Here is a 25,842-nt window from a genome sequence, read left to right on the forward strand (position 1 = left end):
GTCCGCGGTGTGGGTCCGCCATGTTGCGCAGGGCCGCCACTGCGCGCATGTGCAGACCCCCGGCCTGATGTGCAGGGCCCCGTATCGGCAGCCGGAGCTGCGAAGAGCACTCCGGAGCCATGCTAGCCCCCCTCAGGTAGGAGAATCGCTCTGGACTTTCTCCAGGAAAATCCAGAGTGATTCGTGCCCGTTTTCTCACGGGCGTGGGGACGTAGCCCCATTATCAGAGAATTCCGCCCAAGGGTGCTCCCCCAGCGGAGAATCGGAAAACTTTCACGCTGCCGCTACAAATGTTGGGGAGGCTCGATTCCATCTATGCAAATAGGCCAGCACCCTGCCCATGTCCATCCCGCCCAAGTACTGATTTCCCAGACGAGTGATTCGCTGGTATTGGGAATCCCATTGTATGCCTGAGAAGTTGGAGCAGCTTTTAAGCACTCCACTCACCCAGACTCTCATTGCAGCTAAGAGGATGGCTGCAAGAAGACCTGCACCATGCTTCCTTGATGCGGACGTCCACTCGGGGTGTGTTGGACACCACTGAGGAGAGGAGGGACACTCTTTTCCCCAGGGTGGGGTAAAGACACCAGCCAGCTGTAATGAATCAAGCCTGGGATGAGGTGGCAGGTGTGGTGAATGCTGGCAGCCTAACTAAGAGGACCTGCATGCAATGCCAGATGAAGGTGAACGACCTTGAGCTGCAAGGGCAAGTAACCAGCTGTTTGACCCTCGCATCACCCCAATCCTTGACCTCTGATATCTTCTCCCAATTCCTTATATGCCAGTAACATTCCATGTCCAGGATGTCCCTCAGAACTCACCTTCCAGGAACATCCTACACATGCCCTGCCCTCTTTGGCCAGGCAACTTGCCCACATATTCTCCCAGCTAGAAACCACCACCTAAAGCTGGCATGCTGACATCTTACTATGTACTTTCTGTGCCCCTTGTGCCCCAAGGATAAAGCAGACCATAAGCGAAGAGAGAATCAGAAGGCCATGACGCCACAACCCCATCTGTAAATACTTGCACCAAATCACACCCGGCTGGGTGAGGTGGAGCATAATGGTGGGGTAGAGATTTGGGCTACCAGCCCATTAAGCGCATTCAAATGAATGTACATGAGCTGTTTGCTTGTTCTAGCTGGCGTGAGGCGGGACTAGAGACTGGGGATGGGTGTGTTGCCCAGCGCCGATCCCGTTTTTGGGCTGATGTGGGAATTTACGCCTGATCAGGATTCCCGATCTTAGCGGTGGAGACAGGAGAATTCTGCCCATGTGCTTACTAATCCAACAAACACACTTGTAATCTGTTCCACGTTATAAGAGCTACAAGTCTCTCTACACCTCCCGCTGCCTTGGGAAAGCGGGCAGCATAATCAAAGACCCCTCCACCCGGATTATTCTTTCTTCCAGCTTCTTCCATCGCCAGGAGATACAAAAGTCTGAGAACACGCACGAACAGATTCAAAAACAACTTCTGTCCGGCTGTTACCAGACTCCTGAATGACCCTCTTATGGACTGAACTGATCTCTTCACACTTCTTCTCAACTGAGTCGTACTGCACTCCCTCTGCTTCACCCGATGCCTGTGCCAATATATTTATATTGTGTGTTTATGTATGTCCTATGTTTTTTTGTGTATAGAACGATCTGCCTGGAATGTATGCAGAACAATACTTTTCACTGTACCCCAGTACACATGACCATAAATCAAATCCAAAGTCAATCTCCAGCAACTGCATTCAATTAACAGATCACCTTCTCACTCAAAATGAAAAAAATTAGAATTGATGTGTGCAACCAGAAATTCAAAACAAGTTCAATCAAAAGCATCCATATTCTACACAAAGCACTACATTGCGAGACCCTTTCCTCTCAGACCCCTAACAATATTTCATCAATAGAATCCCGTAGCCCCTGTTTTCAATTTGTTCTTTGAATGTGAGTACCACTAGCAAGGCAAGCAGGTATTGTCCACTCCTAATTGCCCTTGAGAAGGTGGTGTTGAGCCATTACCTTGAACCACTGCAGTCCATGCCTGGACCGTTGTCAACTAGCAATCTGCCTGATCAGCTCAGATTTTATGTTGCATTTCATCGATCACCATGATTCTTTCACAGAGTCCATTGCTGACGGGACTTTCAGTCGCAATATTCATGACCATGATCTTCATCTCTCCACATATTTCCGAACTTACCACTGGCAAACCCCCTACGTTAAAAGTCAGTAAATTTGTTGGTGCCACAAGTCCGGTACCTATCTGTTTCTCCATGTATTTTTTTCTGTCTGTTATAACCCTTTTGCCCTTATGATATCTTACTGTAGAAAGACTAAATCTGATCACCAGAGCTATGAAATCCAGAATGAAAATATTTCTGGCTTTGTCTCATTAAAGGCTTACAATAAGATATAGTGGCATCCTCTGATACTTTTCATGGACTTCTCACTAATCTCCTCTATTAGCCTTGTATAGTCTGCATCAACCACACCTACATCTTTTAGCAGGATTTGTAACCTTTGGCAAGAAGGAACACCAAATTTTCAATGTAACTTTAAAACCTTGGGCAAAGGCCATGGCGTCTGCTCCCTTCCCTGTCCAATGCTCTGGATGCTCTAACACCCCAAAAACTGCCAGAGATGGGCACTGCTCCATCTCAACCCCCACAACCTTGTACGTGGCCTCAAACAATGCCATCAAGAACTCCCTGAGTCTTGGTCAAGAGAACCAGAACATGTGAGTGTGGTTGGCCGGGCCCCCCTGACACCGCTCGCACCTATCCTCCACCTCCGGGAAGAACCCGCTCATGCGTGTCTTAGTAAGGTACGCTCTATGCACCACCTCTAGTTGCATCAGGCTAAACCCAGTGCAGGAGGAGGTGGAGTTGATCCTGCACAGTGCCTTGATCCAGAGTCCTCCCCCATCTCCATTCCTATCTCCTCCCGACAATTTCCGTCTGGTCTCGTACAGTGGAGTCCTAACCTTTCTAAAAGTCGTCTATAAATGCCGCCAAGCTTATTATCCCCCCCCCACCACATCAGTCGAGCCCTGCCATTGTGTTCAAGAGTGTGTCCGGGTAGCCGGGGGAATGTCCTTATCTTCTTGCGGAGAAAGCCAGAAGCCGGGCAGCTGCAGGTATCTGAGCTCGTTCACATTTGGGAGTCGGAGATTATCCACAGTTCCCCAGGGTCGCCGGTTATACCACCAAGATTGAAGTGGCACCTGAACTGGTTCCAGGTCTTTAATGTGGCCACTACCACCGGGCACCTGGAGTCTGTGCCATCTCTGTGCCCATATATTTCAGTGTCAGGCTCAGACTGAAAACTGGCATGTAACTCTCCAAACATGTTTTCTCTCCAAATCTTGAGCCTCTTTAAAGAAAGAAAAATACGTGGCATGGTTGCGTCGTCACTCTGGTGGGGCAGGGCCTGATAGAGATGGTTTCAGGCTCCACAGAGATTGGCCACCATCGCTGGTGTTCCCCCATTCAATGGCTGCTCCTGGCCCCTTGCCTGCAAGTTTCCCCCTAACTACCACTCTCCGCCCACTGCACACAAATGGAAACCCGCTCCCGTAGGGTTACAACCAAGGCATGTCAAGCTGGCTATAGCAGGGGTCAGTGCAAAGGCACTGCCTTGGCATGTCTTCCCCCCCACCCCCTCTGCCCGGTGGCTATACTTGCATTTACATCCCCGGAGGTATCCCTCGACTGAATTCCGCATTTATAAATCTGTTGTACTCACTTCGGCAAGGTATGAATATTTAGTGAGGGAGCCAATCCATGTAGCGGGGAGGCCCATTAATAATAACATTTATGGTAACCCATTTAAGTGAAGTTCCCACTCTTTGTGGGCATGAACCTCGTGATGACACCGGCAAGGGATGGGGAAAATAAGGAAGCGTGATCCCTCCGATTGCGTTATCTGATTCTCTGCGGGTTCTCTCTGACTGCAATCGGGGGTTGAAAATTTCGCCCTTTTTTTCCTGTCTGATTCCTATCCCACCTGATATCATTAATAGTTTTCTAATACACTCCGTTGAGAAACATTAAGCCTTATTGAGGGTATACAATAATGTTCTGGCGAGGTCAGCTGCAGACTAGGTTGATTGTGGAGTTGAGCCGATTAGCTGAGGAGAGACTAAATAGACTGGAACTAGACTCATTGGAATTTAGAAGAATGAGGGGGGATCTTATAGAAACATAATGAAGGGAATAGATAGGATAGAAGCAGGGAGGCTGCTTCCACTGGCGGGTGAAACTAAAACATGGGGAGCATCGCCTCAAAATCAGGGGGAGTAGATTTAGGACTGGGGAGGAACTTCTTCACCCAAAGGGTCATGAATCTGTGGAATACCCTGCCCAGTGAAGCAGTTGAGGCTACCTCGTTAAATGTTTTCAGGGCAAAGATAAATAGATTTTTGAACAGTAAAGGAATTTGAACAGTAAAGGAATTAAGTGTTATGGTGAGCGGGTGGGTAAGTGGAGCTGAGTCCACAAAAAGATCAACCAAGAACTTATTGAATGGCGGAGCAGGCTCGAGGGGCCAGTGGCCTACTCTTGCTCCTAGTTCTTATGTTCTATGTTCTTGTCCACTGATTTTCCAAAAATAATCACCGTATTATGCTTTGTGCCAAATTTCATTTGTTCTTTTTTCATGGAAGGTTTACACAACAGCATAGCTTTCTCACTCGACACTACATCGGTATTGATACAATTGCTAACTCCAGCTAATTTAATTTGAATGACTCTCTTTAGTGATCTCAATGTGTTGCTATTGCCAATCTAAAGTCAGCAGTACTGTAATCTTGTGGTGATTGTTCCTATCTGGTGAATCAGGATAACACTTTATCTTACCTGTTTCACATACTGTTGAAGTATAAGCACTATCTTGTACTGCACAACCACATTCACCACAAGATTAAAGCTCCTTGTGACCATGTTTGGATTTATTATTATCTCCATGCTTAGAATTCTCTATGTCATGTGTTATTACGATGACCCTGCCTCTCCTCCTAGGGAAGTTCACCACAGAATAAGATTTTGAGTCATACCTGAAGAACTGTCTCTTGGCTATTCCGGGGAGGCCGGTTTAGCTCAGTTTGCTGGACAGCTGGTTTGTAATGCAGAGCGAGGCCAACAGCGTGGGTTCAATTTCCGTACAGGTTTGAGGTTATTCATTAAGGCCCTGCCTTCTCAACTTTGCCCCTCAACTGGGGTGCGATGATCCTCAGGTTAAATCACCACCCGTTGGCTCTCCCCCTCAGAGGGGAAAGCAGCCCATGGTCACCTGGGACTACAGTGACTTTACTTTCTTATTCCTGGGAGTCCACCTGTCCATTATCATAGCTCCAATATGGTAGCCAATTATGTTCAAGATGCTCACAACCACAATCTGTCCACTTTTAAGCCTCCTGTGCTGTTGACTCCTTCATTGGTCTATTTTGAAATGTGGCAATCATTCAATCGTCCAGCCTTTTATCTCACGACAGACTATCTCATTTGTTCCATAAACTCTGCCCATTGCTAAGATTTCATTAAGGCAGCAGACATCTGATCCAGCATAAAATCCCCTTCCATGAGAACCAAACACAAGTCAGAACCAGTCACCTTCCCATGTGACGCAAAAGCAGAATACTGTGGATGCTAGAAATCTGAAATTTAAAAATAATTGCTGGAAGTACTCAGCAAATCAGCTCATTGGAGATAAACAAGGTTAACATTTCAGGTTAAGATGACCTTTCATGAGAATACCTGTCCATATGAGACATCTGAGCACAAACCTGTATTTAAAAGCTAGTACTCATCCAGGAATCCCCAAATTGCACGTTGTCAGCCTTTTACACAATCTGTTAATGACCATGATATATCCTTCCCTGGGATGATCATCTGTTTTCTGAAATCCATCAAACTCTGACCATACCTCATAGGCATCTGACAGATCAACTTGGAAATCTTGGAAATTTCATGCATGAACCCTCATTGAAGGTCCAAACCTTCATCACTAACCAACTGATGGGCATTCATCTCCTAAAATAATTGTACTTCTTGACGGACATGACAAAGCCAAGACCATGCCTGGTTTCCTCTTTGGTGGGACTTAACCATTGCCTGCATATCCACTGGTCACCATTGTCCTCCTATCCACTGGTCGCCATTGTCCTCCTATCCACTGGTCACCATTGTCCTCCTATCCACTGGTCACCATTGTCCTCCTATTCACTAGTCACCATTGTCTTCGTATCCACTGGTCACCATTGTCTACATATCCACTGGACACCATTGTCCTCCTATCCACTGGTCACCATTGTCCTATCCACTGGACACCATTGCCCACCTATCCACTGGTCACCATTGCCCTCCTATCCACTGGTCACCATTGTCCTCCTATCCACTGGTCACCATTGACCTCCTATCCACTGGTCACCATTGTCCTCCTATCCACTGGCCACCATTGTCCTCCTATTCACTGGCCACCATTGACCTCCTATCCACTGGTCACCATTGACCTCCTATCCACTGGTCACCATTGTCCTCCTATCCACTGGTCACCATTGTCCTCCTATCCACTGGTCACCATTGTCCTCCTATCCACTGGTCACCAATGTCTACATATCCATTGGTCACATGGTTCACACTCTGAGAGCATCAGAGGCTAATTAAACCCCAACAATTTACACACCTTTCTGCCACTTTCCACAATGCCACTAGGGCTTTAGTTTTCTGACTTGAGAACTTTTCTCCTTCATTTCCAACCTTCACTTTTTATCAACAATCCTGTTTTTTATTTGGTTTCTTTTTTAACCACTTCTGAGTTACAAAGCCAGGGCTCAGAGTGTGGACAGGGGCGAATCCCAAATCCAGCTCCTTGTCTGCTCCAAAAACCAATTCAAATTCAAATTGAATCCAATTCATGGTCCCCACAAGAGAGACATACCAGATCTGAGCCAAAAGGCAGAGCAGATACTACACTTGATCTTAGCCAAAAGGCCGAGTTACCATGTTATAATCCTGAAAGCCAGTTGGTGGACAATGAAACTAGAGGCCAAGCTTTATTAGTTTTTACTTGCAAAAATACACATTACTAACATGCATCACCGAAGCACAGCCCAACTACAGTTCCGGTCTGTGTCTGTTTGTTGGGACACAAGTTGATGCACATCAGCTGCACACAATTAAATACAATTTAAGGGTCAATTTACGGAGGGCCATATTGCCTCTGTAGGTTTACCCTCTTTAGAGCGGTATGGGCGAGATTTATAGTTGTGCATACCTGTGTTTCCCAGCCTCACTGAAAACCTATTCTCGTACAAAAGCAAAATACTGGCAATCTAATCGTGAGCATGCAAGGTAATGTTTACAGAGAGGAAAACATTTCATAGAATCATAGAATTTACAGTGCAGAGGGAAGCACATTGGTTCCTGAAAGAGTACCTTACCTAAGCCCACACCTCCACCCTCTCCCCAGCTACCCCACCTAACTTTTGGTCACTACGGAGCATTTAATGATTGACCAATCCACCTAATCTGCACGTCTTTGGTCTGTGGGAGGAAACCGGAGCACCCGCAGGAAATCCACGCAGACATTGGGGAGAACATGCAGACTCCGCGCAGACAGTGACCCAAGCCGGTAATCGAAACCGGGACCCTGGCACTGTGAAGCAACAGTGCTCACCATTGTGCTACCGTGCCATTTCTGGTCAATGATCTTTCATCAGATCAAGGAAAAGTTAGAAATATCAGCAGCTTTAAGCAGGTGAAATGGGATAGGGGAGGAGAACAAAGGGGAGTAAATGTTGGAAGGCAGAAGATTCTAAATGACAAAAGGGTTGGTGGTGCAAAGCCAACGGGAATGATAATGGGACAAGTTTTTTAAAAAAAAGATATGCCTGGAGGTTAGCACAGCTGCCTCACAGCGACAGGTGCCCGGGTTCAATTTCTTTCTTCCTTGGGTGACTGTGTGGAGTTTGCACATTCTCCCCGTGCCTGCGTAGGTTTCCTCCCACACTCCAAAGATGTGCAGGTTAGGTGGATTGGCCATGCTAAATTGCCCCTTAGTTTCCTAAGATGTACAGGTTAGGTGAGGTTACGGGGATAGGGCATGGGCGTGGACCTAGGTAGGGTGCTCTTTCGGTGGGTCGGTGAATACTTGATGGGCCGAATGGCCTCCTTCCACACTGTAGGGATTCTATGACATTCTATGAGGCGGTGTGAATGGCGGAATAATGAGCAGTTGCCATCTGAAAGAAAAAAAAACACGCAAAGAAAAGGAAGTAAAATGGGGGAAGAAATTATGGTTTGACATTGTTGAACTCTGTATTGAGTCTGGAGTGAGTGAGTGGGAAAGATATTTCCAAAAAGACATGTAATTTTAAAAAATAAAGGCCCAGTTAACCAGATCTTTGATGGACATGACAAGCAATCGGCACTGACCTTTAGAAAATTCAACATCCAAAGAGTTAGATGCATTCCAATACCTCCACTTGTGCGAATTGTTGCCAGCTGGTTCTGGCTAGTTATGAATGAAAGTTATAGGGGCTATATTAGGTCAACAGGCGAGATGTGATAAATAGCTCCAATGGTGAGAGTGACCAGGTTATTTACAATGGAGACATTTTGCTTGTTCTGACGTATTTTGTCACACTCTGTTCCTCACACTTGCTGTCTGTGTGCAGCTAAACAGAATGGATTTGAATGACTCTCCAAATAGCTTTTACATCCCTCAAAGTCAGAGGAAACCACTTCACAGAATCATTCTGTGTCATCATATCTTTGGAAATATATATTTTCTTCACACAAAAATAAAGAGAGAGAAATTATTTTCCATTATTCATTAGAACACAGTCTCAGAATAAGAGGCCGGCCATTTAGGACTGAGATGAGGAGCAATTTCTTCTCTGAGAGCGCTGTGAACCATTGGAATTCTCTCACGCAGTGGGACATGAATGCTCAGGTGTTGAGTTCATTGAAGACAGAGGTTGATGGATTTTTCGGGGTACGAAGGTTCATGGGGTGCAGGAAAATTGAGTGGTGATTGAAGATCATCCTTGAACTTGTTGAATGGTGCAGCAGGTGTGAGGGGCCAAACGGTCCACTCCTAATTGTAATGTTCACCCACATTGCAAACGATTCCACCTTCTTTTGCCTGGAGGGTGGGATGTGGAGAGGAGGAATAACATGGGACACGAAGGCTGGGATTGGGAAATCTGTTGCCTTCCTGAGTCCACCTGATTAAGATTTGAGTGGGAAGGGTCTAGAACGGCATTCCTGCCTGCCTGCCTCCATGGGGAGACACCCTCCCTTACCGCCCACCCCCCTCCCCACACACCCAGTTCCCCCCTCATCCCCTCCTTGTTGGGGCCTGCCTGTATGATCCCTGAAGCCAGCCCTACTTACCTGTGTTCCAGGACCCACTCTTCACTGCAGTACCGGCAGTGGACACTGATCCAGGTGGTGCTGCTTGTATCTCAGAGCTGCCGACCTCGAGTTGGCCAGCATCCCTCAGAGAGCAACCCTGCATGACCCGGGAGCCCCCGCACCACCCAGGTCAATGCCTCATCGGCTTTCAATCATGTCAGGGTTCCTGGAATTGGCCACGGTGGCATTGCCAACAGCCAGTGCACGGACCCAACACTCCACCGCCATTAAATTCCAGCCGAGGTTGTCTGGCGAGTTCTGCTCTGAAATGGCCAAAGAGATCTGTCTGAAATGAGTCTGAGAATGAACAGCTCTCCCGCTAGTTTATCCTCATTCACTGTGGGAAAGATGTTGTGGGTTTCTCACAAAACAACATAACTGGCCATAGTCTTGTACTGTACACTGGTGGTACACCTTGACAACAAGTCAACTGCATTGCCCAGTGCCATCATGCCCCCCCCCCCCCCCCACTAGTTTACATCGATAGTCACTCTGTGTTACACTCATTGTCAAGCGGCTGTGGGCCTCGAGTGGAAAGACTATCACATATACGTGTGTAAAAGTTGAATTTTTGTTCCAATATTTTGGACCAAAAGGCACAAGGTTGGTTAGTCCAAGAGCAATGTGTGTGAGGGGTTGGCACTTGTGCTTGATTTGTGTCTCAAGTGAAATCCAAAAATGTATTTATCCAAAAGTAAAAACCAACAACACTAAAGGATTAATTAATTAATATCCATAATCTCATCAATTCAATAACGTGAATAGCCATGAACAAATTTAAACATCTAAATGTCTGAAGTATTTATTTATTGGAATCCATTTTCATTAGTATTTACACATTTGCGAGGAAATTGAATCATCAACATCTCCAGGATGGAACTCTGGACCTGAAATTTTTGCACTTTTCAGAGAATCATAGGGCCGGATTCTCCGATTCTGGGGCTATGTTCCCTCACCGATGTGGGAACGGTGGCGTTTTACGCCAGAGAAAATGGCGCACAACTGTCACCAATTCCCCATTTTGCTGGGGGCTAGCAGGACGGCAGCGTAGAGCACCCGGCTCTAGCTGCCGATATGCCCTGGAGAATTGCCGGGTCCGTGGCCCCGCATGCGCACGGTGGCGGCCTGCAGCGGCTGCGCTGTGCTACATGGCGACGGCCGCTCGCAGACCCAGACCGCAAAATAGTCACCCCCTTCAGCAGGCTCACATGGCTCGGACCACCCCTCCACAGTGCCCCCAGCCCCGAATAATGTCCACCTGGCCCGCGGATCGGCCCTCCCTTGATTGTGGTGACACTGGACTGAGTCCGCAGCCGCCACGGCGAGTTCCAGATGAATGAGACTACACGTGTCCCACGCCGTCGGGAACTTGGCCGGTTGGGGACGGAGAATAGGGGGCGGGCCTCAGGCATTGTCCTGAGGCCGTCGATACGTGGCGCAGCGTACTCGGAGAGTATGCCGCTTTGGAGGGGGCGGGGCATCGTGAAAGCGGTGCCTCCCACGATTTGGGCGGAAACTTGGATTCTCCGGCCGATCGCCGAATGCGATTCCGACGTCGGTGACCGGTGAATCTAGCCCATAGAATTTACAGTGCTGAAGGAGGCCATTCAGCCCATCGAGTCTGCACCGATCCTACATAAACCCACGCCTCCACCCTATTCCCAATAACCCCACTAACCTTTTGGACACTAAGGGTAATTTAGCATGGCCAATCCACCTAACCTGCACATCTTTGGACTGTGGGAGGGAACCGGAGCATCCGGAGGATACCCACGCAGACACTGGGAGAAAGAGCAAACTCCACACTGACAGTCACCCAAGGCCAGAATTGAACCTGGGTCCCTGGAGCTGTGAGGCAGCAGTACTAATCACTGTGCCACCGTGTATTTCTGACAAACATGTTTTTGTGTCTGAAAAATTGTGGTGGGTATTTTTAGGCCACAAATCATGGGGCCGGCTTACACATGAGATCAGCTATTACGCAAGTATGTACGGTACTTCACAGTGCTCAGAAAAAAAATCAATAGTTTTCTGGTGATTGATGTTCAGTCTACGGTCTGGATTGTTAGGCCTCTTCTGAAATTCAGGGCACGGCTAAACATGATGGAAGACCAACACAAGAGGTCCACTAAATTACAAAAACATCCGAGTTTTGAATGTGATACAATTGTTCGGCCCATCAAGCCTATTCTTTCTTCAGGGAACATTTAATCCACTCCACCAATGCCACTAGAGCAGCCAGAAATCAGAATTAATTGCTGCAATATTGTTTTTCTTATCAAAAAAAGGGTAACTCGTTTATTTTCTCAGGAGAAGGCTATGGAAAGTTTCTACCCGCATCTCGCAAAGATCAGTCGAGCTATGAAGGGATTCTAACAGTGGTAAGGTTACTGGAGTAATCCGGAGGCCCAAAATGATGCTCTGAAGCTTTTGAGCTCAAATTCCCTCACAGGGCTGAGGAAATTTAAATTCAATTGATTAATAAATCAGGAATAAAACTAATAATGATCATGAAGCCACTGAATTGTCATAAATAAATACCCATATGATTCATTGGGGGAGGAAATCTGCTGCCTTACATGGTCTGGCCTACATGTAACCCCAGACCCACACTAATGTGGTTGACTCTTTTCTGCTCTCTGAAATTACCTAGCATGCCATTGCGAGTGAAATTAGAAATTGGGGATGGGTAATAAATGCTAGCTGAGCTAATGATGCTCACACCTGATGAACAAACTGAGGAGAAAGCAAATAGCCTGAATATTTGTCACACCATTATACTGTGTGTGCCTCCTCCGCAGCAGCAACCTGCACTTGTGGCATTCACTCTCAACAGAAAAACACTCCTGCCAACTCGAAATGTTTTAGCAGTCAAACTCGGAAACCAAGGCACACGAGGAGATATTAGGGCAAGTGATCAAAAGTGTCAGAACGCCCACAAAGTTCTTGGGGAAACCACAATCGATCTTCCCGTGGGGCTCGTGGAGTACAAGCTTCCCCAGTGTATTGTCCCAAAGGCGACTGTGATGAGTTTGTGCCATCGGCAGACTTTGTGTTTAGTGAAAATAAATCTTGTCATTCCTACCCCTGAATTCCTTGGCCATTAAGAAAAGCTTGATGAAAGAGTCCTGTTTCAAGGCCTCTCTTGGAGGAGGAGAGGTATAGGAAAGAAAAGGGACAACTTAGCTTAGAGCCTACACAGCTGAAGGCGTGGCCAACAACGGTGATACAGTTAAAATCAGGAATGCTCAAGCGGCTGGTATGGGAGGAGTGGAGAGATCTCAGATGTGCGTGGAACTGGGGAGATTACAGAGATAGGGAGGGGTGAGGCCATGGAGGAAATTGAAAACGCGGATAAGAATTTTTAAATTGTAGAGATTCAGGGCCTTGGCCTAAAAGTGCCCAGTTGCACAAGTAACTCTTGTATGCATAGACACTTTTTTTTAAAGATTCAAGCAGCCTTCAGTAACAAAGTATGGATGCTGCTGGGATCCATTTGCATTCATTTGCGTGTGAGAAGGCTCATGCATGACAGTAATATCCAATTAACAGCACAACGTCCCACAGAGGTTGTGCAACCATAAAATAATCTTCAACTAGTGACCAAATGTATTTGCCTTAATTTTTGTGAGGGCAAACATTTTCCATTCATCATGGGGAATTTGTCCAGTGCCAAGATCAAGAAGGTGATGTACGAAGGAATAAAGCAAAATCGCCATAGTCCCAGATGACCGTAGGCTGCTTTCCCCTTTGATGGGGGAGCTGACTAATGGTGATTTATCCTGAGGGTCACAATGTCTCAGGCGACCCAGACAAGGTTTAGAAGATGGGGCCTTCATGAATAACCTCAGCCAGTACGGGGATTGAACCTGTGGTTGGCCTTGCTCAGCATGCGCTAAGGAACAGCCCGTCAAAACATGGCTATATGCCCAGACTCCAAACACATCTCTCACAGTCACAGTACCATCTTATATTTCGCACATAGGCAGCCTTTAGCCCCATGCATGTGGAGAAATACTAATTAGCTCTCAACAATGAGAGCTTTTGTGTGGTACACCCTTACTGACCTAGGACGGGTCAAATTTATTGCAGTTACACTTTTTGTATGTGGCTGAAAGATGAGGCCTTCGTCCAAACGATATACTTGTGCCGAAGGTGGGATAGCAAAGGTTCACCGAATTGGTCCCCGGCATGAGGAGGATGTCCTCTGAAGAGAGGCTGTGTATATTCTCTGGCGTTCAGAAGAATGAGAGGTGATCTCATTGAAGTGTACAAGCAAATTATCATGTATTCCCTTGCCTTGTTTGCCCTGCCCAAGTGCAGGATTGAATTCCATTTGCCACTGATCATCCCATCTCACCTACCCGTCTATATCCTCCTGTAATTTAAGAATATCCACTTCACTATTTACTACCACATCGATTTTTGTATCACCGGCAAGCTTATTGATCCACCCCCCTTCATTCATGTCTGAATCATTCATACAAACCACAAACCGCAAGGGCCCCAGCACTGATCCTTGCGGGACCCCACTAGACACAGACTTCCAGTTGACCATCACCCTCTGCTTCCTGCCGCTCAGTCAATTTTGGATCCAAAATTGGGGCTGGTTTAGCACTGGGCTAAATTGCTGGCTTTTAAAGCAGACCAAGGCAGGCCAGCAGCATGGTTCAATTCCCGTACCAGTCTTCCCGAACAGGCGCCGGAATGTGGCAACTAGGGGCTTTTCACAGTAACTTCATTTGAAGCCTACTTGTGACAGGAAGTGATTTTCATTTCATTTTTCATTTCAATTTGCCAAATTCCCATCTAAGTGCTCTTACCTTCACTATCAGTCTCCCATGTGGAACCTTATCAAAACCTTGCTGAAGTCGAAGTAGATACATAAAATGCATTTCCCTCATATACACGCCTCGTCACCTCTTTGAAAAATTCAATCAAGTCGGTCAGTTGCCTCCCTCTTAACAAAACCAGACTGACTTTCTCGATTAATCCCTGTCTCTCCAAATGCAGATAAATTCTGTATCTAAGAATTTCTTCCAATAGTTTCCCCACCACTTAAGTTAGACTGACTGGCCTGTAGTTCCCTGGTTTATCCCTTCCTCCCTGCTTGGATAATGGTACCACATTGGCTATCCTCCAGTCCTCCGGCACCTCTCCTGTGGCCAGAGACGAATTGAAAATTATTGCCAGCGCCCTGCTATTTCATCCCTTGCCTCATGCAATAGCCTGGGATATGACATCTGTCCCTGGAGACTTGTCTATTTTTCAGCCTGACAGATCACTCTGAACCTCCTCTGTTTATGTTAATCTCTTTAGTTCTATTACAGTTCTTCTCCCTGATTTCAATATCCACACTGTCCCTCTCACAAGTGAACACTGAAACAAACATCTCCGGTTCCACACATATATTACCACTGTGGTCCTTAATGGGGTCTAATCTTTCCCTAGTTATCTTTTTACCGTAAATGTACTTGTAAAACAACTTATGATTTTCCTTTATTTTTCCTGCCAGGATTCTTTCATGTCCCCTTTATCCTCTCCTAATTTACTTTTTATGTTCCCTCTTGCACATTCTATACACCTGTAGAGCTTCTGCTGTTTTAAGCCCTCGATATCTGCCATAAGCCTCCCTTTTTCTCCTTAACAAATGCTGTATATCTCTTGAAATTAGAGGTACACTGGATTTGTTGGTCCCACCCTTTTTTTATTGATTGGAACATGTTGGCCCTGTGCTCTCCCTATTTCCTTCTTGAATGCGTTCTACTGTTCTGTCACAGGTTTACCTAAATGTCCACTCTGGCCGGATCATATCTGATCTTATTTAAATCGGCCTTCCCCCAGTTTAGAACTTTGATTTCAGGCCTATCCTTATCCTTTTCCACAACAATCTATGATCACTGTCTGCAAAATGCTCCCCCACTCATAGTCAACCACTTGCCCAGCTTTGTTACCAAATATTAAGTCCAGGGATGTTGCAGTATCTGAGGTGTCATGAATGTTGCTGAACATTGTGCAATCATGAGCGAACATCCTTACTTACCGTAGAGAAAGTCATTGATGAAACATGATAATTGGGCGTAGGCCGAGGAGCCCTTGCAGTAATGTCCTCGGATTGAGATGATTGACTGACTAAGAACAGATTTGAGGAGAAATATAACCAATTGAAGGGATGTGAACCTTTGGAATGCCCTATCCAAGGAAACTGTGAATGCTCAATCAAGACCAGAATGGATAGAGGTACAAAGGAAATTTGGGGATCAGGGGATAGAGGAGTTGTACTAGATGATCTGTTCTGGTGGCAGAGCAGGCTCGCAGGATTAAATGGTCAACTTCAACTCCTATCTCTTCCGTTCTTACCTCCTTACCAACCTTTAATTGCATGTATTCTCTCCAGAACAGTCTTAATAACAGAACATGTTCAGTGAAGGTTCAATAATCAGACTAAATTCTTTCATGTTTACCACCTTTCCACATTGGTATCCCTTTATTGTGTACGCATGCTCCTGCTGTTGTTCCAGTAAACATATCCTTCCAGTTGATTTCATCGAAGTCCATCCTACATTCCTTCGCTCATTTGTTCAATTGGCTCAGATCCCTTTGATTGGGGCGCAATTTAATGGCCACATTGCGCCTAAGCGAGATTGCGAATAGGCTGTTGGATCACAGGAGAGACCAAAATCGAGAACCGGGCGGGCGCCAATCTGTTTATGATCTCACCGGCACGCCTCGATTGGCAAAATCAGGACCCACCAGCACGTGGTCCCGCGGGCACCGATTAGTACTACTTTTTAAAAACGTGAAGCTGAAAGGGCTGCTATGGGGATCCAAGGAAGTGAGCAGCCTTCACTCACGGGCAATGAGCCGGGGACACTGGGGTTGCTGCCCCGGTGCTTGCCGGGGGTGGAGGAGGCCCTGGGGGGACCAGCCTCTGTCATTGTGGGCCGCCATCGGACGGTGTGGGGGAGGGGTGGGTGTTGTAGCTGGGGGAGGGTGGGGATGGATGTCTCAGCGCCTAGCGTCCCTATCTGAATGTGTTGCCTGAACACTGCGGGAGACAACACCACGGAGGCAGTGGCCAACATCCTAAACACCCAGGGGCTAGGCATCAACACCGGGGGACATTTTTGTTTTGGGAGGGGGGTGGGGGAGAACCTGCTCTCAGTCCAGCTAACATTACGTGCGGGTTTCTGAGGTACAGGGTGTGGAGTCCAGTGAACAAAGGCCCCCGCTGCGGACGTAGTTGTGTGGGAAGGGCATGTCGGATGGCAGGGTATATGAAGGGTGGGGAACAATGGGGGAGGAGGGTGAATCGGGGGTGGGGGAGCAATGGGGGAATGGGGAGGGAGAGCGGGAGTAGAGGTGAGGTGGAAGCAATGGGAACACTGAAAAATGGGGGAATGATGGGGAGGGGGGATCAGTGGGGGGAGGTGGCCGTGGGAGGCAGGGAGTGATAGAGGCATTCAGGAAACCCATGTCCGGGAGTGGGGGGAGGGGGGGTGGTATTGGATTGGTGCTGTGCCCCGCATTTCGGAAGAAAGTGCCAGGCGAGTGTTGGTTGAGATAAATGATTTTATGTGTCCCCAACTGCCCCAATCCTCTGATGGTGCCGTCCCACTCTCCCAGACTCTTCCCCCCACATCATTCCCCCCTCCCCCCGCCACAACACCCCCTTACCCCCCGCCCCCCCCTCCCCCCCGCCCCAGTGCCCTCTCAGTGATCCTCGACCTGTTTAGCCTTCATACTGTACTGCTGTGTCTAGATGTGTCCCCAGGATGCACATCAGAGGTGGAGGCAGACTGCTGTCAACACGTCCCGTGGTCTTGGATGTCCCTGACACACGCCCTCCGGGGATTCTGGGAGGAGGAGGCCCGCGCACTTTCCGGTGGCACATGGCCCACCATTCTACCCTGTTCCGGATGCTGACTCCGAGACATGATGTTGGGGGCGTGAGTTCTCAGGGAAGCAGGTGGCCGCAGTCGCCATTCCATATGGAGGCTCGGGGATGGCACCCAGCACCCCCTCCTCCCGGTCGGTGCCCATAGGACCCTGGGGCTCACCTCTGAACGGAGAATAGCTGGATCGAACCCCAGCTGCCCCTGCATCATCCGGCTCTGCCAACCTTGGCGGCTCCCCAATGTCCGCAGCATGGTGTCAACGTCCTCAGCAGATGCTCCTAAGTGACTGGGACATGCTCTGCAGTGCCTCGGCTTTGCCCACTTGAGACTGGGACATGTCGTGCAGCTCTCGACTATGGGACTGAGACCTCCCCGAGCGACCGGGCTGTGCTCTGGAGGGCCTGGGAAAGGCCCACCTGAGACTGGGACGTGCCCCTCAGCGCCTCATCAGGGCTCACCCGGTACTGGTTCAAATCCCCCAGTGGGACACTCTGTCAAGACGTTCAACCATGGCCATCCCCAACTGAGCCATGACTTGGACACCTCCACTCATGCTGCCAATGCTGTGCACCAGGCTCTCTACTGCGGTCGCTACCTTAGCAGTGTTGGCTGGCACTATCCACTGCGCCCGTAACCTCAGGGACTACTCCAATCAGCTGTGAATCTGCTGGAGTGTCGCAGACAGCCCCCTCGGAATCTCTCGACCACACCCTAATGTCTTAATCAGCTCTGAGTAAACCTGTTCCCGAGGCTCCGTATCTGATTGGGACCCAGCTGGGTCTTGGGATCCAGCAGACCTCCGACTGCTGTCTCACCTGGACATTCCTGCCTCCACGTGATGTGCATCAGCAATTGTGTGGTGCTCACCAGAATGTGCCCCGGACGTCTGTCCACTACTGTTGCCAAGCGAGGTGTGTGTCTCTGCGCTGGTGGAGGGTGGGGATGGCAGCTGTGACACATCGATGGTGGCATCCTAGGAGTTCTCCTCCGAGGTGTTCTCCGAAGAGACAGGGGGTGAAAAACACTCTGGATGGGCAGGCACCGTCGGATGAGGATCCTGCCGGAGAATGGACATGTCGTCAATGGGACGGTTGGGTCATTCTCTGTGGCAATAGCAACTCACGTGTGACAATCTATCTAGTTGGTGTTTGGTGGACCCTCACCTTTGCACCATATGTCGACCTCTGCGTTGGTGACAGATGTGTTGTCAGCCACTCCCCGAGACTTCCAGGGCCTGTTCATCGTAGGGGGTGAGATCTCTAATGTCCAGCACCTCACCTCCCGTCGTAGCCCGCTCCCATCTGTTGTGGGCCAACTTCTTCTGCAGGGACACAGAGTGAGCATCATTAGCCGTATGGGTGTTCATCACTGGGGGGAATGGTGCCCGGGGAGGGGGATTTCAGCAGGGGTGGGTTAGAGAGATGGGCCTTATTGGGGGGGGAGGGGGCAGGAATGGAGACTATGGGGTGGGGGGTTGGGGAGTAGGAGGGATGGAGAGTATGGGGGACGGGGTGGCATGGGCATCACTGCTGGACATGGATGAGCCGGGGTACAGAACAGTGCTGGGCGGGGCAGTGCCAGGCACATTCTGGTGAGGAGGTGGGGTTTTGGTATCCGGTGCTAATCCACCCATGCAGCTCGGTGGAGGTCATTGATAATATTGCGGCATTCGGTGGCGGTCCTCCTGGTGACGCTCCTTGAGCTGACAGTTGCTGCCCCTTCCTGCCAGGCAGCACTGGCTGCCCTGTGGTTGACCCTCCGAGACTATCGTGGGAACAGGGCATCCCGTCTGGCCTCGACCGCGTCCAATAATTGCACAGATCGGCATCCCGAGCCGTGGGGTGGCCTTCTCGGAGGCCTGGCTGTGAGCTATGTGGGGTTGGCTGTGCAGGGGCAATTTAAGTGCTGCTCTACCTTGTTAGCGGGGGCCTGCGAGTGCGGTCCCGGCGAATCATTTGCGACATGAATCCCATGGGGCCTCATTAAGTGGACGAATTAACGTTTTATAGCGGTGACGGCCTCGCCGGTCCGAGCATTGGGATGCTTGCGGCTGTTCCTGCTTGCTACCATTTAGGTGTGTCCTTGTTCAGACGTTGCTGGGAAAATTGTGTGCGTGTTTAATCTTGATGGCCCAGACCTCTGATATGGACGTCTGAATTTACATTATTCCAGGATAATAATAAATTAAATAATTGGAAGTGATCATAAGTTAGACGTTGGGTTTCTCCCCAAGGGTGTTGTGCTGCTTATATTATCAATCACAAACAATCGTCAAATTCTCCATGTGCACATCGTCCTGTCCTCATTGCGATCAATTTATCAGAATCCCTCCCATGGTCAGAATTGTCTTGCTAATCAAGTCTTTGTCAGTTTACAAATGCCACTGATATGCCTCCTTCAATACTTGTACATGAAATCATCCTTGCACAGGGGAAATTTGTTAATATTTTGCAAACATTCTACATTTGTCACGATTCAGTTTACAGAAGCCCTGTTAAGGTGAAATGATTTCAGCTAAGGAATGTTGCTGCAAACTTGTAGTGACAGAAACCCTGAACAATTTTTTGCAATCCATTAAACTCTTGCATGAATATTCCCAACACAGCAATGCTGCTGTGTGAACACTCTTTTAACCAGAAAAAGGTTTCGAAATGTTTGCCCACAAGCGATGTCATGTTACAGTCAACTTCAAGGGCGACACTCCACTTCAAAATATACTTGTGCCAGAAGCAATAGCCCCTGCCAAAATGTTATCGGTAATTATGGTCTGCGCAGATGATTTTTTTAAATTACAGTTGAGCCAATGTTTTAAATTTGGGACTTATTTTTCTTTTAGTGATGAAAGAAAATCTACCCCAGTGTCTATAAGAACATAATAAATAGGACCAGGAGTGAGTCATGAGGCCCCTTGAACCTGCTACACCATTCAGTAATAGCTGATCGTCTACCTCAACTTCACATTCCTGCAACTTAAACATACAAATTCGGAGCATGAGTAGGCCATTCGGCCCCTCAAGCCTGCTCTGTCATTCAATAAGATCATGGCTGATCTGATTGTGGCCTCATCTCCACGTTCCTGCCCACCCAGATAACCTTTGACACAAAGAACAGTAAAGCACAGGAACAGGATTTTCGACCCTCCAAGCCTGCGCCGATCATGATGCCTGTCTAAACTAAAGCCTTCTGCACTTCCGGACTTTGTATCCCTCTATTCCCATCATATTTATATCTCTTAAATGTCACTATTTTTCAGTGAGCAAGCTATCTACCTTTCCCTTAAAAATATTCAAAGAGCCTGCCTCCACTTGTCTCGGGAAAGAGATTTTCAAAGACCACCAAAGCTTTGAGAAAAAAAATTATTTTCATCTATGCCCATTTGTATTGATGCTGTTAGGAGTCAAAAAATCAAACTTGAATATACTCAATGACTGAGAATCAATGCTGCCGGGTAGAGAATCCCAAAGATTCACAAGCCTTTGATGAAGAAATTTATCCTCATCTCAGTTCTAAATGGCCGACTCCTTTCCTGAGACTGTGACCCTGTGTTCTCGATTCTCTAGCCGGCACACATTTCCGCAGCATCTATCCTGTCAACCCTTATAAATTTTAGATTTCAGTTAGATCACCTGAACTCCAAAGAAAATATAGCTGCTCATAGAAGCAACCACCTCATCGAGGGAACAGTTTAGTGGCTCTTCATTGCATCCCCTCTAAGGCAAGTCTATACTTCTAAAGGTAAAGTGATCAAGACTGTTTTGTTCCAAAAGATAGGTTTTTATTCAGGCATGATCTAACAAAATGGCAGAACTGGCTTTTTTTTTGAAAAGCAGGAAAAATTGGTAATTCCCAAAAACAAAAAATGTGTTACCCTGTCAACACAAGCAGAAAGGTCAATTTACAATAGAAGGACTCTTGTATATTTGCTCCTATTGGCATATATTGGACAGAATGAGTCTCTCTTGTACTCCAAATGCAATTGAAGAGGTTGTTCTGACTGGGAAAGACGGATCCTTATAAACTTTGACAAAGGGTCATCTGGACTAGAAGCGTTAGCTCTTTTTTCTCCCTACAGATGCTGCCAGACCTGCTGAAATTTTCCAGCATTTTCTTTTTGGTTTCAGATTCCAGCATCTGCAGTAATCTGCTTTTATTTTTGACCCTTAACCGCAGACAACGGTATCAGAAATGGTCAGTGGTGTGGTGAAATTGGGCATGGACAACTTTCAGGTATCTATGGTGGCCACCATGACAGTTATGAATGAAACTGTGTCTCTGATAATGAAATACCTTCGGCCCAAAACTCAAAGAGACTTGGGGCAGTTTGAAAATAACACCGAGAAGAGGACAGGTGCAGAGAAAGGCCATATTATCTTTACCTTTTGAGAATTGAGAGGTATTTTTAAAAGCATCCCAACCTTTTTCTAAATCTCTGAGTTCACCTATAAAGAAACTAGACCTCATAATACAACAGTTACGAGTGATTAATCTCATCACCTGCCAAATCTTCTTTTCTTTGAAGTAATCCTGCGATTTGACCACCCACCTCCTAGGCATCTGACCTGACCTGAACTGCAATTTGAGAGTGGGAAATGCTTTCTTCACTGAATGTGCAAAGACATATGGACAATTAACTATTCTCATAGAAGTGCACTACCACCTTATCTTTCTGGAGTGTGGTGTGTGACTCAAGGAACGTTTAGATCTTTTGGGATGAGCGTAAAAATAAATAATTCTCTTTGTTTAAACTCACCAATGTCTGCTGATGGTATTAATAAAATAGACCTCACACTAACAGGGGGACTTAGAAACACACACCAAACTTTCAAAAATAGACCACATTGGTTATCAGAGAAGGGAATGGAATTGGATGGGCAGTGGGGGGGGGGGGGGGGGGGGTAGTTTCAGCATATCTCCCATCCCCTGTCCATGACACCTCAGTTTAAAAATGTTAATCCTTGATTTCAAATCCTTCCATAGTCTGATCCCTCCTCATATCTTTTATCCCCTCCATCCTTGCAACCTGTCGAGATTCCTGCACTCCTTTAGTTATGACCTCCTGCACATCCCTGATTTTAATTAATCTACCTTTTGGGAACTACATCTTCAGCCGCCTAGGTCCTAAACTGTAATCCTCTCCTTGAACTCTCTGTCTCTGTTAAGTGACTGCTCACAATGTATCCCTTTGACCAACCTTTTGGTCACCTATCCTAGTATTGTTTTACATAGTTCGGATGTCAGACTTTGTTCTGTGAAGCACCTTGAGGCATTTTATAATGTTTCTGTGCAATAAATATCAGTTGTTGCTGAAATCATCCCTGAGTAAGATTCCAACCCAATCTCTGTCATAGAATTCAGAAATGCCCCAAATTGTTACAGCGCAGAAGGAGGAGGTTCGACCCATCGTGGCTGCACCTGCTCGCTGAATGGGCAACTCGAATGGTGTCAGTCCCCTTTGCCTTCTCCCCATATCCCCGCCCTTTCTTTTTTTTCAGATTAGAATCCAGTTCCTGCTTGACAGCATCGATTGAATCTCCCTCCACCACACTCTCGGGCAACACACTCCATCGCTGTGTGAAAAGGTTTCTCCTCATGTCTCCGTTGTTTCTATAGTGTAAATCTGCACGCTCTCATTTTTGATCCTTCCGCCAATGGGAACGGTTTCTCCCTATCAACTCTGTCAAGACCCCTCGCAATTTTGAATACCTCTGCCAAATCAGTCAAAGCTTGGGAGAAATTCCATTAAAGGTAATTCTCCAACATTCATAATGTAGGCCATTTAGGGAAGTGTTGAAGGCTGAGGAACTGGTGAATGGATTTACTCATTTGATATGAAGAGAGGGGAGCTGAGCTGAAGCAGAAAAGGAGGACGATGATGATGAACTTAGGAAGACACAAATGGAATAAGAGACTTTTTTCTGTATTTAGAAACAGAATTGGTTGGATTATTAAGTCAGTAGAAGACCATAAGACATAGGAGGGGAATTAGGCCATTCGGCCCATCGAGTCTGCTTCGCCATCCAATCATTGCTGATATGTTTCTCATCCCCATTCTCCTGCCTTATCCCCATAACCCCTGATCCCCTTATTAATCAAGAACCTATCTATCTCTGCCTCAAAGACATTCAGAGATTTGGCCTTCACAGCCTGCTGGGGCAAAGAGTTCCACAGATTCGTCATCCTCCTCCTCTCAATTTTAAAGGATCGTCGCTTCAGTCTGAGGCTGTGGCACCAGGTTCTAGTAATAATAATAACCTTTATTATTGTCACAAGTAGGCTTACATTAACACTGCAATGAGGTTACTGTGAAAAGCCCTTAGCAGCCATACTCTAGCGCCTGTTCCTGTTCTGGTACACTTGAGGGAGAATTCAGAATGTCCAATTCACCTAATTTTTCCTGCTAGTGGAACTCTACTCTATCTAGGCCTCTCCGTATCCTGTATGTTTCAATAAGATCCCCCCCTCATCCTTCTAAACTCCAACACGTACAGACCCAGAATCCTCAACCACGCCTCATATGACAAGCTCTTCATTCCGGGGATCATTCATGTGAACCTCCTCTGGACCCTTTTCCAAGGCCAGCACATCCTTCCTTAGATACGGTGCCCCAAAACTGCTCACAATACTCCGAATGGAGTCTGACCAGAGCCATATACAGCCTCTGAAGTACATCCTTGCTCTTGTATTCTAGCCCTCTCGACATGGATGCTAACATTGCATTTGCGTTCCTAACTGCCAACTGAACCTGCACGTTAACCTTAAGAGAATCTTGAAAAAGACTCTCTTTGTGCTTCTGACTTCCTAAATCTTTTCCCTTTCAGAAAATAGTCTATACCTCCATTCCTCCTTCCAAAGTGCATAACCTGACACTTTTCCACATTGTATTCCATCTGCCACTTCTTTGCCCACTCCCCTAGCCTGTCCAAGTCCTTCTGTAGCCCCCCTGCTTCCTCAATACTACCTGACCCTCTACATATCTTTGTATCATCTGCAAACTCAGCAACGGTGCCTTCAGTTCCTTCTTCCAGATCATTAATGTATATTGTGAAAAGTTGTGGTCCCAGCACCGACCCCTGAGGCACACCTCTAGTCACCGGCTGCCATCCTGAAAAAGACCCCTTTATCCCCACAGCCAGCCAATCCTCTATCCATGCCAGGATCTTACCCTTAACACCATGGTCTCTTGACTTATATAACAGCCTCCTGTACGACACCTTGTCAAAGGCCTTCTGGAAATCTAAATAAATCATGTCCACTGGTTTTCCTTTGTCTAACTTCCTTGTTACCGACTCAAAGAACTTTAACAGATTTGTCAGACATGAAAGAACTAACAGTCATTTAAAAGAGAAATAAAAGAGTGTGTGTGCACGCATTTGCGTTTCCTTAACAGTTATAGTGTACTGCTCCTGTCATCGTTCTACATATTCTGCAGTTTCACTTGATTACCCGTTGGACGAGCTGTGGGGGAAAGAACACTCATTTATTATGCCAGGAAGCTTGGCCAAGGGGTACTCACTAATTGCCCTTGAGAGGGTGAGCTGCCTCCTTGAACCACTGCAGTCAATGTGGTGTAGGTTCACCCACAGTGCTTTTGGGGAGGAAATTCCTCCAGGATATTGACCAGTGATATATTTCCAAGTTCATCCAATGGGAATCAGGGGGAAAGCTCTCCACTAGTTGGAGCCATACCTGGCACAAAGGAAGATGGTTGTGGTGGTTGGAGGTCAATCATCTCAACTCCAGGACCTCACTGCACGGGTTCCTTAGGGTAGTGCCTCAGACCAACCATTTTCAGCTGCTTCATCAATGACCTCCCTTCCATCATAAGGACAGAAGTGGGGATGTTCGCAGATGACTGCGCAATGTTCAGCTCCATTTGTGACTCCTCAGGTACTGAAACAGTCCATGTCGAAATGCAGCAGGACCTGGACAATACCTAGGCTTGGGTTACCAAGTGGCAAGTTACATTTGCGCCACACAAGTGCCAGGCAATGACCATCTCCTACAAGAGAGGATCAACCACCGCCCCTTGACATTCAATGGCATTACCATCGCTGAATCCCCCACAGTCAATATCCCAGGAGTTATCATTGATCAGAAACTGAACAGGACTAGCCATACTACTACTGTGGCAACCAGGGCAGGTCAAAGGCTAGGAATTCTATGGCGAGTAACTCACCTCCTGACCCCACAAAGCCTGTCCACCATCTACAAGGCACAAGTAAAAAGTGTAATGGAATACTCTCCACTTGCCTGAATGAATGCAGCGCCAACAAAACTCAAGAAGCTCGACATTTGGGGCGGCATGGTGGCATAGTGGTTAGCACTGCTGCCTCACAGCTCCAGGGTCCTGGGTTCAATTCCAGCCTCAGGTGACTGTCTGTGTGGAGTTTGCACTTTCTCCCCGTGTATGTGTGGGTCTCCTCCGGGTGCTCTGGTTTCCTCCCACAGTCCAAGGATGTGCAGGTTAGGTGGATTGGCCATGATAAATTGTCCAAAAGGTTAGATAGGGTAATTGGGTCACGGGCATGG

The 25,842-nt window shown here is 47.3% G+C and overlaps 1 protein-coding gene across 11 annotated transcripts in view; it reads left to right on the top strand.

Moving 5' to 3' along the window:
* The window catches only part of adgrb3 (adhesion G protein-coupled receptor B3), a 1,156,404-nt gene that overhangs the window by 783,419 nt on the left and 347,143 nt on the right, over positions 1 to 25,842 (top strand). The gene's annotated exons all lie outside the window — the stretch shown is intronic.

The sequence above is a fragment of the Scyliorhinus torazame genome, chromosome 4 (assembly GCF_047496885.1).
Source record: "Scyliorhinus torazame isolate Kashiwa2021f chromosome 4, sScyTor2.1, whole genome shotgun sequence".
Taxonomy (NCBI): domain Eukaryota; kingdom Metazoa; phylum Chordata; class Chondrichthyes; order Carcharhiniformes; family Scyliorhinidae; genus Scyliorhinus; species Scyliorhinus torazame.